Genomic DNA, 19520 nt, shown 5'->3' on the forward strand with positions numbered 1-19520 from the left:
TGGAATGGGCTGCTCCTCATTCATGTGCATCTCTAATCAAGTAACAAAGAGTAAAATATATTTTCTTATGGTGTTCTCAGTTTTTAGGCAAAAATCTTAAAATATACGTAAAAAGTAAGTGGGCTGTTCTTTCACATCTGATTTAAACTTCAGAAATTATTTTGAGAAATTCATACCTGTCTCTAACTGTGGCTCTTCCAACCATTTGCCTCGACTACTTTCACTGGTTACTTGAGTTTTTCTCTTGAAGTCTAGTTGTGTCTTTTCTTATTCTGTCCATAATCCCTGTAAAGCTTGGTGACTGGGTGTAATACTAGAGGGCAAATCCTCTCCTGTACTTTTTGGTGGTGCATAGACCATGTGCTAAGTTAAACTGCTGCCATGGGGTCTGTCCACTGCTATGAAGGTGACACTCTTCTTCTTCGAACCCAACATAACTCTTCTGTGTTGCAGCGCCAAACGTACATATGTGACTTGGGTCTGTTATTCTGTAAACGTGTGTAACGTTGTAACGACTGACTCTGTTGCTAAGAAGAAACACAATGCACACCTTCCTACTATTAAGACTATTTCTTCTTTTTCTAGTTACAACCAACAAGGTATCTTCTTTTTTAATATTTTACTGATTTAAATCCAACTACACAGCATGTGCAGTGTTAGACTTTCTGCTGTTGACTTCGATTGACCTGAGCAATGACATATCTTCTCACTTAATTTCATTATTTAAGAAAAAATAGAATAAAATAAAGTAAATAAATTTTTAATCATTTTTTTCTCCCCTTCTTTGCACTTTTTTTTCTTTCGTGTCCTTCACTGAGTTTGCCAAATGAAATGTTTCTTCCTACTTTTCCTATTTGGGTGTTAGGTGTTGATAGTTAAAACAGTTCATTAGTCGATCTGTAGAATTTTTGTGGGTTAATCCTTCAGAGTACTTGCAATATATTTATCAAATGGTTCAAATGGCTCTGAGCACTATGGGACTTAACAATATATTTATCATTCACCATAATTCTCTCATGAAAGGGTCCTGCTAGCCAGTGCCTCTTTAATTGTGGAGCAGCTCTTCTCAGTGGACTTCTTCTCGTTTTGCATCAAAAGCTGCTGAGATTTCTGTTGTTCTATATATCCACCGGAATAACATGCCAAGATAGTTTAATGTATTGCCTAATATACAATTCTAGATGATAACAGAGCAATTACAACTGCATGTATTCAATTCAAACAAGAGAATGTATGTCTGTCAGAGTCCATCAAGACAATAACAATTGGTAGAAAAATATTTCAATAACATTTGTCTCTGGCGAGCATTTCTTTGACATCATGGAGATCACATTCTCTCCGTGCCCTTCACCTGCAGCACCAATGAACAAACGAATCCACCTAGCAAAGAGAACTGCAAGTTCATGGCCCACCTCTCCAATATCACAAGATCGGTACAGCTCTGATCTGCGCAAACCATAAAACACGTGCCAAAAGTGGGGTGCTTCCTTCTTACTATCTTAATTTGTGAACATCTTTCATCGGCTGATGAAGAGCAGAAAATGGGACATCTCATTCCCCGAATGACATATCACACTTCAGCGCCATTGTGGGAGAAACATTTGCATTAGGCATCTCCCACTTTTGGACAGAATGATGGTGAATAAAGCACTTTTTTCTGTGCATGGTGTATCAATGGTGAGGGAACTGAATTGCTAAATGTCTTAACATGCTGACTGCCCTGAGGTCATTGGCTGGTGAGCAGAGGTTCACATCTGACACTTTGTGCCATCTGGTAGACACATGCTCCACTCTAAGGTCGCCAAAAATCAAGTCCAAAACATTGAACAAGGTATTGTACCTGAGTTCCTGCACACCAATGTCATCTCAGTCAAAAAATACAAATTAATCCACACTTTTGCATTACATACTGTACTTAACATAGAGCTGTGTGTGGCTGCCAGCAATTACATCGCATATGGCATGTACCTCTGGTGGGTTGACCTGCAGCCTTGTGATAGTCATTACATTAACAACTATTACACCCTGCACTGTCAAACTACCAACCGGATGGGTATTTTTGAATCAGATCAGTATTGTCAGTTGACTGATGCACTCAACATGAACTACTAAAAAGATATCTTTTGTTAACACTATCATCAAAGAAAGCTTGGGCTGAAGCTGTAACGTCATGGGCTTTATCGGTTTTAATTCACTTCACTCACTGTTGAATAAGATAATTTATAAAGCCTTTGCACAAATATGACAGACTGGAAGGAAAGAAGGAAAATTAGGTTTTAACATTCCATTGACATCAAGGTCCTTAGCCATGGAGAACAAGCTTGGGTTGTTTCTGGGATTGGGAAGGAAACTGGCCATGCGCTTTGAAAGGAACCCCTCTGGCATTCACCTGGAATGATTTAGAGAAATCACAGAAGACCTAAATCAGGGTGGCCAGTAAGGGATTTAAACCATCATCTTCCCAAATGTGAGCCAAGTGTGCTAACCATTGCACGACCTCACTCGGTCTGAATGGCAAGGGAGGAGGGTGATACAGCTGCTGCTCCTGCTGCTGCTGTTGTGGGCAGATGAGATGCAGCTGCATTTCCATGTGCTGTTGCTGCATTTTCATCTGCTGTTGCCATAACTTCAAAAACTCGGTATCCGAGAGTAACATCCGTATCGGCACTTTACTTTCATGCTCACCACAGGTAGTGAAAGTTCAATATCATTCCTCACACAGTGATGTGGTGCAATAAATTTCAGTTCCAAGTGGTCAGTAATGAGTAAGTTCACATAGAGAAAGGCTGGCTAGAAACAGAATCCAGCACACAGTAGGACATCACAAGTGCACGAGGTCAGTCCAGAGGGGATACTGAAATACTTATTGCAAACTGATCAATTCAGTTTGTTACTCAAATTTACTTTATAACTGTGTGCTAAACAATATGAGGTGCATCCAGAAAGTAAGTTTCCCAATGGTGTTTCCTTTAAAGTAGTTGTATATAGCCAGGAAAATTGCATATGCACAACAAATCTATGATGTGACAAGCAAATGCTAGCTGGACACATCCCGTCTGGTGCCAGAACTGTGGCAGCAGTACCCCAAAATGGCATGTCGTATTCATTCTCCCATCACCTGCAAGGTTTGGTCAATGATAAGGTTCCTTAATGCACAGAACACCCCATCAAAATTCATCATCAGTTCTGCCAGGTCTACAGGCAGAACATTGTGAGCATACAGATGGTGTGTTGCTGGTGTAGGCTTCTTTCTGTAGGTTGTCAAAATGCCCATGACAAAGAGCTCAATGATCACCTTGCTGAGCTGATGTGGCAGCACTTCCTGGAGAACTGTTGCTTCACCTATACAGAGCTCAGCAGCCTTTTTCTGCAGATATCACGATCCTTGTTGCTAAGCACCTGCTGTTCAAGAAATTGTGTGCCACGTGGGTGCTGAAAAACCTGACACCCAAGCACAAAACAAAACGCTTTGGAGTAGCACTGACATTTCTGCAGTGGTATCATAATTCCAGCAACAACTTCCTTGACAGGATCATCATGGGCAATGGGATGTGGATTTTTCACTTGACACTGGAAACCAAGCAGCTGTCAATGCATTGGCATCACAGTGGATCTCCAATCAAGATGAAATTCAAACAAATTGTGTCAGTGCAGAAAGTTCTGGGACAGGAAGGGCATTCTGCTCATTGAATTCCTGCCCAGGGGTGAAACAATGAATCCTGGCCGTTATGCTGAAACAATAAAAAAACTGTGATTTGCTATTCAGAACAAGAGTCATGGAATGCTTACTGTAGGTGTTGTGCTATCCCATGACATTGCTCTTCCCATTACAGCTCAGTGCATGGCAACTGTTTTGCAGAAGTTCGTCTGGTAGCTGTCTGATCATCCAGCATACAGTTCTGGTCTTGCTCCCAGTGATTTCCATGCTTTCTTACACCTCAGTTCCTGTCCTCCGGCCAGCATTTTGACAATGATGAAGAGCTGAAGACGACTGTCACATGCTGGTTCCATTCACAGGTGGCAGACTTCTATGACACGGGAATATAAAAGTTGATCCCTTGATATGACAAGGCCTCAATTCTTTTAGTGACTATATAGAAAAATAGCGCAAACATTGCTGTACCTGTTGCCAATAAAGTTTTCCTTGTAACTACATTTTCTTTGTTTAAAAAAAATAGGGAAACATACTTTCTGGATGTCCCTTGTACATTGGATTATACTTCTCACACTGCAGTATGCTGCCTGTCTTTGTCATGATTTGTGTGTTGAAAAACATTTTTATTATCTTAATCTCTGCAAGTACAATGTATTGCATGCCTTCTTTTGCCTTACAGAGTCTTCTTCTTTCCAAAACTATATGATGATAACACTGTAGTTGATATTTGTTACTGTTGTTGTTGTGGTCTTCAGTCCTGAGACTGGTTTGATGCAGCTCTCCATGCTACTCTATCCTGTGCAAGCTGCTTCATCTCCCAGTACCTACAGCAACCTACATCCTTCTGAATCTGCTTGGTGTATTCATCTCTTGGTCTCCCTCTACGATTTTTACCCTCCACGCTGCCCTCCAATACTAAATTGGTGATCCCTTGATGCCTCAGAACATGTCCTACCAACCGATCCCTTCTTCTAGTCAAGTTGTGCCACAAGCTTCTCTTCTCCCCAATCCTATTCAACACCTCCTCATTAGTTATGTGATATACCCACCTAATCTTCAGCATTCTTCTGTAGCACCACATTTGTCACTATCTACAGAAAATAAAAACTAATTCAGAATTATCTCCACTAGAACTTAATACTGATTTGACTTCGTTTGTTTCAGGGTCTGAATTCATATAACGAAGAAGGTGTTGCTCTTGGCTCTTTCTATTACAATATATCGCATTCTGCACTGCAAACCTTTTTCATAAATCAACAGGTAAGTAATTATTGATGTATGGGAAAGGGATCGGTAATTGGGATATAGAAAACTTAATTCCAATATATGTCATAGCTCGTATATATTTACACTTCATACTGTGTTTGTACAGAATGAAGTATAACAAAGAACTGACTAAAGTAAAGTTAAGATGGAGGTTCGACAGTGCACTTAGAGTGCACAGATATTAAGTTTCGTGGTCGATATGAGCTATCGAAGCCACACAGCGCCTCCCCCCCCTCCCTCCCCTCCACAGTACAGAGTACTACAGATATCCAAGGGTGAGGGTGTGCGGGTGTCGACGTTGGTGGAAATTGTGGGCACAGGCAGGCACATCACAGGCACTTCCATCTCGAACGAGGTGGGTTGTGCAGGTGGAGGGGCGAGAGGCAGGTGCACTTTGTAGTCAGTCAGCCAACGTGGCCAAATGAGACGACGGCTGGCCCAGGAGTAAACAGGCGGGGCAGTCGACGGCGTGGTGGAGGTGTGTGTGGCCCTTAAGTGGATTGAGCCGTCTGTAGAAATGAAAGCACGTAGAGATGCTCAGTCACACTTGAGTGTGAGGTAGTGTGCAATGTTGACATGTAAGGGACAGTCCGATAGTGGGACCTCGGTATCAGTCAAAAGAATGAGCACTCGATCGTCGAACGTCACTATAGAAACATCATTCACTCGGTGTGATGTGGCAGCACACTGCAGGACAAGCTGATAGTAGATGTGTGTGTCTCCGACTTTGAAGGTGAGGGCGTGAAACCTACGCAGGGTGAACAGGGGCAAGGTCAGGAAACCAGCGAATGGTGGCGAACAGTCTTCAGCGGAAGAGGTATGCAGTGAGGTTGATGGGAGCACGTCTTTGTTCTCGATCAAGGATGGATCGTCTGCAGAGTCCGACTGCAGCAGTGTGAGACCATCAGGGTCGACAAAAGCCGGTTTCAGGCAATGCAGAGAAACTGTCTGTGTGCAGTCTTTAATCATGATATCAAAAGTCATGCCCCCCGCCACGGGACCTTGTAGGGGCCAAGATTAGGAGGTTGAAGAGGCTGCCTAACCGCTTCATCATGCAGCATGACATGGGAGCAGTGGGAGAGTGCGGTGAGAACATAAGTCTCAGGCGGTGAGTGACTGATGGGTGGGTGCAAACGCATTTGTTGAAAATGCGTGCGCATCCTGCTAATGAAATCTGGCAAGGGGAGAAGACCCTCGCTAACCTAGGGAAGAATAAGTTCCCTCGGTAGGACCAGATTCTCACCAAAAACAAATTCGGGTATAGTCCCCTGTAGGTCAGGTTTATAGGTCAAGCATAGACCAAGTAGCACCTACAGGAGAGCTTCCAACCAGAGACAATCATGGCATCGAAGGGGTGTCTTGAGGGTGTGGTGCCGTCTCTCCACCAACCCATTGCTTTGTAGGTGATAGGCAGTAGTGTGTATTTTTTTAATACCGCAGATATTGAAGAGGATGGTGAAAAGGGAGGATTCGAACTGTCGACCCAGATCGGTGGTGATAGTGGTCGGGCACCCAAAACGAGCAATCCACGAGCCAATGAAAGCGTGGCTACTGTCTTGGCAGTAATGCTAAAGAGAGGGACAGCCTCAACCCAGCGAGACAAATGGTTGATAGTTGATAAGATATATCTATGGCCCTCGAAAGGAGGAAGAATCTATGGCCCTCTGAAGGAGGAAGAAGCCGGATCAGATCAATGTGTACATGACGGAATCGTCCTGCAGGAACGTCGAATTTGCCCAGAGGCAGGGAGGCGTGGCGGCTGATGTTGTTGCACTGGCAAGTGACACAGCTGCGTGCCCAGGTTTGACCGTTCCATTTGATATTCTTCCAAACAAAATGTTCTGACATGAGATGTGTGGTGGCTCGAACGCCCGGGTGGGCTAGGTTATGCAGGGTGTCGAAAACCTGTCAGCGCAGCCCGGGTGGGAGCAAAAGGTGTACGGTGCCGGTTGAAGAATCACACCACACCTCATCGGAAACGCCAGGAAATTTAGCCTTTATGAAAACAAGTGATATTTGTGGGTCTCGTACGAGAGCTTAAGAGTCTTCGTCAGAAGCTTGGAGGGAGACCAGATCGGGAAGATCAAAGATGCGGGAAACAGCACTGATCCGTGAGAAGAAATCCACAATGACGTTATCTGCACCCTTGATGTAACAGACATCCATTGTGAATTGAGAAACCAGGTCAAAGTGGCGGTAACATCGAGGGGGTGGGTCCTCAGGTGGGTTGTAGAATGTGTCTGCCAATGGTTTGTGATCGGTGAGGACAAAAAACGAACGTCCCTCGACATCGGGACAGAAATGTTTGATTGCCTCATAAACAGCAAGCAGCTCTCTATTGAATGCAGAATATTTTCTCTGAGCTGTAGATAGTTTCTTGGAGAAGAAATGAAGGGGAGAAACCGTGTTGCCCTTGCGTTGTTGCAACACTGCCCCCACCACGATGTTGCTGGTGTCTGTAGTGATGAATAACTCGGCCGAGGGGTTGGGGTGGGCAAGTGTCACAGTGTGAGCTAAAGAAGTCTTCAGAGCCTTGAAGACCTCTAGCATCGGAGCAGCCCAAGAGACGGGTTTGATACCAGAAGTTTGCTTGATAGCACGTCTGTCAGGGGTGCCTGAACAGCGGCTGCAGAAGGCAGATGGCGACAATAGTTGTGGTCACCACTATGGGAACGGGATCAGTAATCGGGATATAGAAAACTTAATTCCCATATATGTCATAGCTCATATATATTTACACTTAACACTGCATCCATACAGAATGAAGTATAACAAAGAACTGACTAAAGTAAAGTTAAGATGGAGGTTCGACAGAGCACTTAGAGTTCACAGATATTAAGTTTCGTGGTGGATACGAACTATCGACACCACAGATGCAAGAAAATAGTAAGTAATGACAATCAGAAAAACTTTCTAGATCTACATCTGTACTCAGATTCATTATGAAGTGTGTCGTAGAGGACAGCTTTTTTGTTTGTTCTATATTTATTTATTCATTCATTCATTCACACATAATGTTCTGTAAATTCTATCATGGAAAGCGTTCAGGGATGTGGAATTAGTTATGTTATAAATTAACAGGAAGAATCAGCCCCTGCCGGCTGTACTGACAACAAACTATGACTAGTACTATTCTACTTATAGCAACAAATTGTGGGCATTACTACTACAGTGCTTTATATGTGATTATTTATATTAAGAGAGAAGCAGTTACTTTGAAAACAGTGACTATCCTTCCTCTTAAATGACCCAACTATTGTTTTTATATAATTCTTTGAACAAAGCATTTATATAATTTTACACAGACCACTATCAGCTTTTTATACTTAATTTTTGAATATCTGTGGATTTTCAGTTTCCTGCTTGATGTTTGTCTGTAACCTGTTACAAATTTTTTGCACTAGAATCTAAAATTATGTTGTGAACCATATACAGGGAGGCATAAGACATATCGAAACTAATTTTATTTCTACTACTGTGCTTGCAAATTGCACAGTTCATCCTAAACTCACTCAAAGTATTGACCACAAATACCTTTTAGAGTATACTTGTTGGCACATAAATAATGCCCATGTCTCTAAAGAGGCTTCTATAAGATGTTATCAAAACTTTAGCTGCATATGTCATAGGACAGTACTGAGTGAAAATATGCCATCAATCATGTCTGCAGGTTAACAGAATGAGAGAGGCTTCTAAATGCAAAACAGATAGAACTGAATTTTGTTGTTAACACATCTATGTACTGGTGCCACTTCAGTTTATTATCCATCTGCATGCCTGAGAACTTCACAGTTCAGCCTCATTCCCATTGATTTCTACTTGTGGTACCTGTAAGTCATTTTGATTTGTTTGGAATTACATAATATGAGTCTTTTAATCTTACACAGTTAAGCTGTTTTCTGTGAACCAATTGTGAGTTGGTAGTTTATTGTCCTTATGGATGCCTGACAGCTTCACAGTTGAGCCTCATTCACATTGATCTGTATTTCTGGTATCTTTGGTCATTTTGATTTGATGGAATTACATACACTGAAGCACCAAAGAAATTGGCATAGGCATGCGTATTCAAATACACAGATTTGTAAACAGGCAGAATGTGGCACTGCGGTCAGCAGCATCTATATAAGACAACAAGTGTCTGCCGCAGTTGTTAGATCGGTTACTGCTGCTACAATGGCATGTTATCAAGATTTAAATGAGTTTGAATGTGGTGTTATAGTTGGTGCACTAGCAATGGGACACAGCACCTCCGAGGTAGCAATGAAGTGGGGATTTTCCCATAAGGCCATTTCAAGTGTGTACTGTGAATATCAGGAATCTAGTAAAACATCAAATCTCCGACATCACTGCGGCCAGAAAAATATCCTGCAAGAACAGGACCAACAACAACTGAGAGAATCACTTGACATGACAGAAGTGCAACCCTTCTGCAAAATGCTGCAGATTTCAATGCTGGGCCATCAACAAGTGTCAGCATGTGAAAAAATCAATGAAACATCATCAATATGGACTTTTGGAGCTGAAGTCCTACTCATGTGCCCTTGATGACTGCACAACACAAAGCTTTATGCCTCGCGTGGGCCCGTCAACATCGACATTGGGCTGTTGATGATTAGAAACATGTTGCCTCATTGGACAAGTCTCATTTCAAATTGTATTGAGCGGATGGACATGCACGGTTATGGAGACAGCCTCATTAATCCATGGACCCTGCATGTCAGTAGGGGACTGTTCAAGCTGGGGAGGCTCTGTAATGGGGTGGGCCATGTGCAGTTGGAGTGATATGGGACCCCTGGTATAACTCTGACAAGTGACAAGTACATAAGCATCCTGTCTAATCACCTGCATCGATTCGCGTCCATTGTGCATTCTGACAGACTTGGGCAATTCCAGCAGGACAATGCCACACCCCATATGTCCAGAATTGCTACAGAGTGACTCCATGAACGCTTGTCTGAGTTTAAACACTTCCACTGGCCACCATATTCATCAGACATGAATATTATTGAGCATATCTGGGATCCCTTGCAACGTGCTGTTCAGGAGAGATGTCCACCCCCTCATACTCTTACGGATTTATGGACAGCCCTGCAGGATTCATGGTCTCAGTTCTCTCTAGCACTATTTCAGACATTAGTTGAGTCCATGCCATGTCATGTTGTGGCATTTCTGCATGTTCACAGGGACCCTACACAATATTAGGCAGGTGTAACAGTTTCTTGGGCTCTTCAGTGTAATATGAGTCTTTTGATCTTACAATGTTTAACTGTTTTCTGTGGACCAATTGTAAGTGTGTTGCATTATTCTATGGCTGGCTGGTGTGGATGTGTCTTGGCCCTTCATCACCACACTAGTGACATCAGCAAATATCATAGTTTTTTAAAAGTGTTACAGTGTCTCAGACAAATTGTTAAGGAGCAGGCAAATCACTAAACATTGCAGGGATACCATATGTAATGTTTCCCAATCAGAATATATTGTTTCTGCTATTGTAAGACTTGTTCATGGTCTTTCTATTGGACTTCATCCCTGCATGATGAAAGCCTTTAACGTCATACTGTCAATTCATAACCACAGTCAAGTCTTTACCCGAAAGCAGGCTCATCAATGAAGTACAACAGTTAGCATTAAAAGTACATTTATTACAGACACCAACATACAGCCAGAACAAACGGAACTCCTGGAGGGATAATGCTGCTATTTCTACAAACATATAATATTCCAGAATATGCAAATGTTACAAACATCAGAAGTTACAAGAAATTTCCATAAATGATAAATAATAAATAATTGCTGGTTTTCAGGTTTGAACTGGTGGCCCAAAGCATGCGAGCCAGCAATGCTAACCACTACACCACACTGCGTGCTGCACAGTTCGTGTCAGTGCTCCCTCTCCCGAACAAAAACAGCAGCCCACTGTTTCAGAGGTCCCCGTCAGAGCTGAAAGTACCATTCAGGAGTCTTCTGTGTGGCAGTAATGGAAGAGCCCTGTATTCTGGTCAGGTTGTCACATCCTCTTCAGTATGACCATCGTAGGTAAACCCCTACACCCATTCCCTCCTCTTCCCCTGTTGAACCTGTGCAATCATCAAGTGGGGCATCAGTTTCCTTGAACAAGAAACCCCCATGTTGATCTATGCCTCAGGACTGGCATAGGGCTTCATATAGAGGATGTGGACAATGTCTCTGCTCTTTTGACTTCTTGATAAACTGTCACAATCCTCGGCTTCACATGTGACATCTGATAAGCAACAAAGAACATGATATGGTATAAAGTAGCACTTTAATAACTTTTCCTATAGTCCCACTTTCCACAAAGACATAAAAATCCATATCACATCTCCCACACTGTATTTCACTCGCTGTTGCTTGAAGTGATAGTTCTTTGAGTCCTCCTTCTGGATGTCCAGGGTCTATATGTGAGCCAGCTGTCTTTTTTCTTTGGTCCTGGTGACGAGAAAAATCATGCAGTCATCCAGTATCATCTAGGTGAAACCGATACAGTTTATCTGTTGTCGTTTCAGCCTCATGACCATGGATCAGAAATAACAGTTTGAAGTCTGTAGTGTTTTGCTTCATTGTGCTGTATACGAATATCACAACGGTCAGATTCTATCCCAATCATTCTGTTCATTGTCAACATACATCAATAGTTTACTGCCAATGTCTTATTAAAGAATTCTGTGAGGCCATTCATCTGTGGGTGGTAGGTAGTTGTCATCCTGTGGGTGATGTTGTGACATGAAATTTCTTCTGATACTAGTCTTGAATGAAAATGTTTCCCCCAGTCAGAGTTCATCACCAGGGTCCTCTGTGTTTCAAAATGATGTCTCCTAACAGTCACCTTGCAATTTTGTGAGCTTCTGTCATATGTAAGCTTTAGTGACAGCAAAGTGGGTGAGATAGTCAGTGCAGACATTGATTCCCATTTGTCAGCTTTGAGACCTCCACCATGACGTCGATTCTAATTCGGTGGAATGGTGCTGCTGCAGGTGGAATTGATACCAGATGCCCCAGAGGTAGATGTGACATGTGTTTCTGTTGCTGACATAATGTCTAAAAGATCACTATAGGCTGGGCCAGTGATACATGCATCTGATTCCATCTAGAGTCTTCACATGTCCCAGGTGACCTGATGATGGAACGCCATGGAAATACTTCAAGATGGTTGGCCATAGATCAGCTGGCATTATGAGCAACCATTTCCGCCCATTGGATCATAGTTCGTCTTATACAATGTTCCAGTTACTAATTGGAATCCTCTTGCGGTTGGTTCCCCTCCTTCAATGCTTCTATGGGTTTCAGCAATACTGAGTCTTTTCTCTGTACAACAGGAATGTCATTTAATGCACCAATGACAGAGATTTGTCCAAGCTGCTGTACTCCACCACAGGATTCCTTTAAAGGTAGTCAACATCGTTGCATTTGCATCCACTTTTGTGTGCCATTGTGACTTTTTACTGGTCAATCCACAATGGCCATCTTGTCTGTAGACCTGATAGATCCTTCATGATAGTCAGCCAACAAAGAAAATGGTGGTCCTTCACAAGGGTGAATGTATTGTCATATAAATAGAGGTAAAGGAGATGTTACCACCTCCTTAAGGATAACAAGAAGTGTTGCTACAGAAGTCCTTTACAGATTGCCAGTGGTACAAGAACATTCCAAGAAAACTTCTTGGATCATGCCAAATGTGCCAAGGAATCACGAGGTTGGTGGCTGTTCTTATTATCTCTGGAACAGGATTGACTTCATCACCATTAACTAGATTCCTCAAGATTTTTATTTCTTCAGCAGTGAAGAGGACGTTTTTTGGATTCAGGCAGAGGCCTGGAGTCTTAACAAACTTCAACATGGTTGCTGGTAGGCTTAGCTGTTTGTTAGATGTCTTCAAAAAATGACATTGTTACCCAGGTAACAATCAAAGCAAGCTGTCCATCATAAACTGAAAGAGTACTGGAGCATTATGTAGTCCAAACAGCATAACTTTTAACTCATAAAGGCCATTAGGAGTTATGAAGCCAGACTTCTCGCAGTCAGCCTCATTAACATAATTAACATCGATTTGCCAGTAGCCTCTCTGCATGTCCATCATTGAGAAATACTTAGCAATCTAGGGTGCCATCAGTCTACATCTATAACTACCTCTATACTCTGCAAATCACTGCGAGATATGTGGCAGAGTGTATGTCCCATTGTACCAGTTATTTGAGTTTCTTCCTTGAATGCCTCTGTGCATGCAGTAATTATTCTAATCTCATTCTCATGAGCCCTATCTGAGTGATACATAGGGGATTGCAGCATATCCCTACAGTAATAATTGATTAAAGTCCATTTTTGAAACTTTGTTAATAAACTTTCTCAGGACAGTTTACGTCTATCTTCAAGAGTCACCAGTTCAGTTCCTTCAGTATCTCTGTGACACTCTCCCAAGGATTAAACAAACATGTGACCATTCATGTTGCCCTTCTCTGTATATGTTCAATATCCCATGTTAGTCCTACCTGATATGGGTCCTACATACTTCATCAATATTTTAGAATTGGTCACACAAGTGATTTGTAAGCAATCTCTTTTGTAGACTGATTGCAGTTTCCCAGTATTCTACCAATAAACCAAAGCCTACCACCGTCTTTACCCACAACTGAACCTATGCGATCATTCCATTTCATATCCCAACAAACTGTTACACCCAGGTATTTCTGTCGTTGATCGATTCACACAATGACTCTTTGATATTATAGTCATTCTCATTTTTCTTTTTGTGAAGCGCAAAAGTTTACATTTTTGAACATTTAGAGCAAACTGCCAATCTCTGCACCATGTTGCAGTTATGCAGCTTCTCTCAGAAAGTACCTCATTATAGATAACTGTGTCATCTGCAAAAAGCCTGATTTACTGTTCATAGTGTCGGCAAAATGTACAACATGAACAGGAAAGGTTCCAACACACTTCCCTGTGGCACATCTGAATATACTTCTACATCTGACAATGACTTCCATGCGAGATAGCATGATGTATCCTCCCTACCAAAAAGTCCTCAATCCAATCACAAAGTTCACTTGATACCCCATATGATCATACTTTTGACAATAAGCTTAAGTGTGGTACTGAGTCAAATGCTTTCCGGAAATCAAGTAACATTGCATCTACCTGGTTGCCTTGATCCAAACTTTCAGTATGTTATGTGAGAAAAGTGTGATTTGGGTTTCACATGATCAATGTTTTTGAAATCCATGCTGGTTGGCACTGAGGAGGTCATCCTGTTCAAGATACCTCTTATATTTGAGGTTCAAATATGTTCTAAGATTCTACAACAAATTAATGTAAAAGATATTGGCTGGTAGTTTTTTTGGAACACTGCTACTACCCTTCTTGTAGACAGGTGTGACCTGTGCCTTTTTCCAAGAACTGGGCACAGTTTTTTGTTCAAGGGATCTATGACAGATTATAGTTAGAAGAGGGCTAATTCAGTTACAAAGCCACTACAGAATCTGACAGGAATTCCATCAGTGCCTGGAGCTTTGATCAGTTTTAACAATTTGTGCTGTTTCTCAACACCGCTGACACTAATACTTATTTCATTCATCTTTTCAGCAATTCAAGTATTAGATTGGGGCAATTCTCCTGGGTTTTCCTTTGTAAAGGAACATTAGAAAACAGAGTTAAGCATTTCAGCTTTTGCTTTGCAACCTTCAATTTCAGTTCCCATCTCACTCACTATGGTAGTCATTGAAGACATCAGGCACTGCTCTCTTGACAGCCAAAGGCATTTCATTCAGCATCTGGCTACCTTCAGCCCTACGCTTTGTTTTACACCTGTTATGCAGTAATCTCTGTTTCTGTAGAAGTATGTTTGCAGTGTCTGTATACCATTATGAACTGTTCTACTGGGTACATATCTATTCAGTGTGTGGTCAACTTTTCTTTTTAAACTTGAGCCAAAGCTCCTGTACATGTTCGTGACATGTGCTGAAAGTTTCAAGTTCCTCATTGAGTTATGACACTACTGAGTTTCTATCTGGTTTACTGAACATTTATGTCTTTCTGCTGGTTTTAGTTGTTATTTGTAGTTTGGTAATCACTGTTGCCCCAACCACACCATGGTCACTCATACCAGTTTTGATATGGGCATCCTCAAAGACGTCAGGTCTATTTGTTTCCATTAGATCCAAAATATCTACACCATGAGTGGTGTTCCTATCTGTTCTATAAGGGTTACCGAGAAAGTAATGCATCACTTTTTTTTTTCACAGCCAAAAATAGTGCTATGAATGCGAAATATTTGTGTATTATTTGAAGTCTTCTGAGTGAATGTACCACGTTTCCATCATTTCCAATAGATAGCATAGCTGCAGCATAGTTTCAAAATTACATCTGTAGGTGATGTATGTTACAACCAACATGCCATCATTGAATTTCTCACTGCAGAGAAAGAAACTGTGGGGAGTATGCACAAATGCTTGTGCAAAGTCTATGGAGCATCTGCTGTTGACAGAAGTACAGTTAGTTGCTGGATACACAGGGTGAGGTCATCAGAAGGCGGTTTGGCAGAACTCCACGGTTTGCAGTGGTCGAGGAGACTATCCATGGCTGTCACACCTGATATGTTGGATATTCAAAAGTGTGTGCAAGATAGGTCCCACAGTGTCTAATGGTGGATCATAAATCGTACAGAAAAAACATTTGTCTTGATCTGTTGCAGTGTTTTGAAGCTGAAGGGGAGGCCTTCTTGTTCCAGGTTGTGACGGGTGATGAAATCTGGGTTCAACATTTTGAGCTCAAAACAAAATGACAGTCGATGGAATGGTGCCATTCCCACTCTCCGCAGAAGAAAAAATTCAAAGCAACTGCTTTCACTTGTAAGGTCATGAACACCATGTTCTGGGACTGTGAAGGTGTGATTCTCATTTATATGATGCCAAGAGGTGGTATCATTAATTCAGAAGCATATGTCAACACATTAACAAAACTCAAGACATGATTCCAGCAACTTTAGCACCACAGCAACCCGTGTTTTGCTGCAACATGATAATGCTTGGGGCCATACAAGTCTGAGTACTGCTGAATACATCGCAAAACAGGGTTGGACAATGTTACCCATCCACCCCATAGCACTGACCTAGTCCCCTCAGACTTCCACTTGTTTTGGGCCATTAAAGGATGCCATTCATGGAAGACATTTTGAGGATAATGAGGAGGTGATATATACAGTGAAGCACTGGCTCTACCACCAGGACAAGGATTGGTAACGACAGGGCATAGAGGCCCTTGTTTCAAGCTGGAGGAAGGCCATAGAATGGGATGGAGATTACGTGGAAAAATAGGGTGTGTAGATAATACACCATTCTTTTGTGTGTATAATTCTTATTGTGTTCAGTAAAGAATTGTTGCAGAAGAAAAATGTGGTGCATTACTTTCTTGGCAATCCACGCAGGAGGTTTTCAGAGAAGGTATGTTGTTAAGATTCACAGTCCGTCTTATCACACACACCACTAACAAAACTGTAATTTTCCCAATTAATTGTTGGATGATTAAAGTCTCCATAGCATATGGAGTGAGATTTTGGGGAAAATTTAAGTGCATATTGAAAGGATAGGCAAATAGGAAATGAAGGTGGTGTATTTGGTACACTAGACAAGAAACTTAAGTCCACCGAGATAAAATTTGAAGCTGCATGTGAGACTGTTTGGGCAACACTCAGTATCAGGGGTGGGCATAAAATGATAATTGGATCCTTCTATTGTCCACCAGACTTATCTCCTGATGTAACCAAAATCTTCAGAGAAAACCTCAGTTCACTTATACATAAGTTCCTGAATTATACTACGCAGTAGTTTCAGCTCTCTGAGACTGCAGATGTGTGTGCAAGTTGCGCTTGCGTGCGTGTGTGTGTGTGTGTGTGTGTGTGTGTGTGTGTGTGTGTGTGTGCGTGTGTGTGTGTGTGTGTGTGTGTGTGTGTCTACTGCTGACAAATGCCTTAATGGCCAAAAGCTATGAGTGTGTGAATCTTTTTATTGTGCCTATCGTGGCTCAGCATCTCCACTATATGGTGAGTAGCAACTTTCCTTCTCTCATATTGTTACAGTCCATCCTGTATTTTCCATTGTTTGTAGTATTAATGAAAACATATACCCAAATGCATTAAAAATAAGTGTAATTCAGTCAATCCATAAGAAGGGAAGTAAAGAAGAAGTTTCAAATTATAGACCGATATCATTAACCCCTCCTTTCAGCAAAATATTTGAAACAGTTATCCTATCACAACTCACAACATTTTTCTCAAGGCACAAAATGTTTACTGAATCACAGCATGGGTTTAGGAAAGACCTAAGCATGGCCACTGCTGTTACCAATTTCTTCCATGAAGTATATAGCAATTTAGAACAAGGTATGCACACAGCCAGAATATTCCTTGACCTGAGCAAAGCTTTTGACTCAGTAAACCATGAGCTTCTCTTAAAAAAACTGCGGGTGTACAATATCAGTGATGCATCAGTGAAACATCTATCCACCTATCTGGTGAACTGGAAACAGTGTACCAAACTTACACATCAAATTGACAATAAGATCTTAACCTTTAAATCCACAAGTGAAATAGTGACACAGGGGTCCCTCAAGGCTCAATTCTTGGACCTTTCCTCTTTTTAGCATATATTAATGATGTTGTACACGCCATTAACTCACACATTGTAAATTATCCTGATAACACCTCAGTTTTATTTTATGGTAAAGATTGTGAGGAACTGAAATTTTCAGCTAGTAAAGGAACACTAGAATTAAGTTCATATTTTCATGCATAAGGATTAAAGGTCAATGTAAATAAATCCCAGATGCTAATATTTACAACTGGCAGCTCACGCCACTCATGCATAAATGAGGTAAGTGGCATAGTGGCAGAGGAAGTAAATGAGTGTAAATTTCTAGGGATCCATCTGGACTCAAACCTCTGTTGGATTAGCCACATTAATGCTGTATGTAAATAAATCAGCAATGGGCTGTATCTTCTTAGGCAACTGCCCAAAATGGTGCCCACCCACATGCTTAAAACTGTGTATTATGGGACTATCAATCCCCATCTTAGCTACTGTATAGAAATATGGGGTTGTGCTGCAGACATTGACCTTAACAGAGTACTATTGCTACAAAAAAAAAAAAAAAAGGGTTAAGGATTATACATGGACTAGGCTATAAAGACTCTTGCCATGATGTTTTCAGACAATACCAGTACTTCATCATATACTCTGTAAATTAATTACTTTCTTGTCTCCCAGAAAACTGAAATAACTAAATGTAGTTATATATATGACCACAACACCAGGTCCAAAGAGAATTACTACTGACAAAGAACAATATTAAAAATGACGGACCAGAGCCCATATACTAATGGACTGTATGATAAACTGCCAGAATCCATGAAAAACAGTAATAAAAAGCAATTCAAATCAAAAATTAAAGGAATTTTTAGTTGAGAAGTGTCCCTATTCACCCAACTAATTTTAAATGGTAAAATTTAAGAGCTGTAAAATAATGTATAAAAAAAGTTGGCTGTATAAATATGTGTAAGATGTAATGTATTTTGAAAAGCATCAACTTACTGTTTAATTACTACCTGTAAGGCTAAGATCTAAATGTATTTTATGTTTGTAACTGTACTTGATGTTTGCAAAAGCCATCATATTGATGACTCCTCACAAAAAATCTAAATAAATAAATAAAAGAATCCAGGAGTACACATTTCCTTGTTACATATTGTGTTGAGAACGTACCTTAGAATAAAGCCATTTAGCTCTTGACAAATAACAGTTCATCCCAAAAACAATAAAATAACACGTTATTGTCATCAGATAAAAACAGTGTGAACTTCATACATAAAACCTGCCAACTGACTAATGTTCTGAGCTCTTAAGTTAAGGTGACTTCCATATAGAGGGCAATACATGTGTACCACACAACTATTGCACAAACTGGCATGCTGGGTGGCTTACATGAAATGAATTGATAAATAAAAACTGGATGCAAATTATCATGTTGGGTAGCTTATATCTAATAATAGACAAAAGTAGTGCATGACTAATAAACATTGTTTAGTCTACCTTTAACAATGCAAACTAGTACATGAAATATTTTACATATTAAATGATGTTAATAAAATTATTTAAAAATCCTTACCTGAAATTCATTATAACAGAAAATTCTATAAAAACTTAACTTCATTATAACAATTACAAGCCCAAGGATAAATCTTCCTTCTCTAGGAACAAAGGCTGTGGCTTCAAATAGATGAAATGCAATGTAGTAGCTCAAAAAATTATTTGGATTCTAAATAAAAACTCAGGAAATGTAATATAAAACATGGCACCATAAAATAGTTATGCATATTGGATTTGTTTCATTGAAGTATGAAACTGGACTGTACCCTAAATGAATAGTGCTGTATAAGAGACACAAGAAAGTGTGTTTGAGGAAAATGACATCCTCGATGCAGTACATGCAGCCAATAAAAAGCTGTTAAGTGGCCATGAGTATGGGCTTGAAGCCACCAAGGAAGTTCTTATTAGTAAGCTGCTGCTATTCATTCATGACACAGCCATATCTG

This window comes from Schistocerca nitens, chromosome 2 (assembly GCF_023898315.1).
Source record: "Schistocerca nitens isolate TAMUIC-IGC-003100 chromosome 2, iqSchNite1.1, whole genome shotgun sequence".
Lineage (NCBI taxonomy): Eukaryota > Metazoa > Arthropoda > Insecta > Orthoptera > Acrididae > Schistocerca > Schistocerca nitens.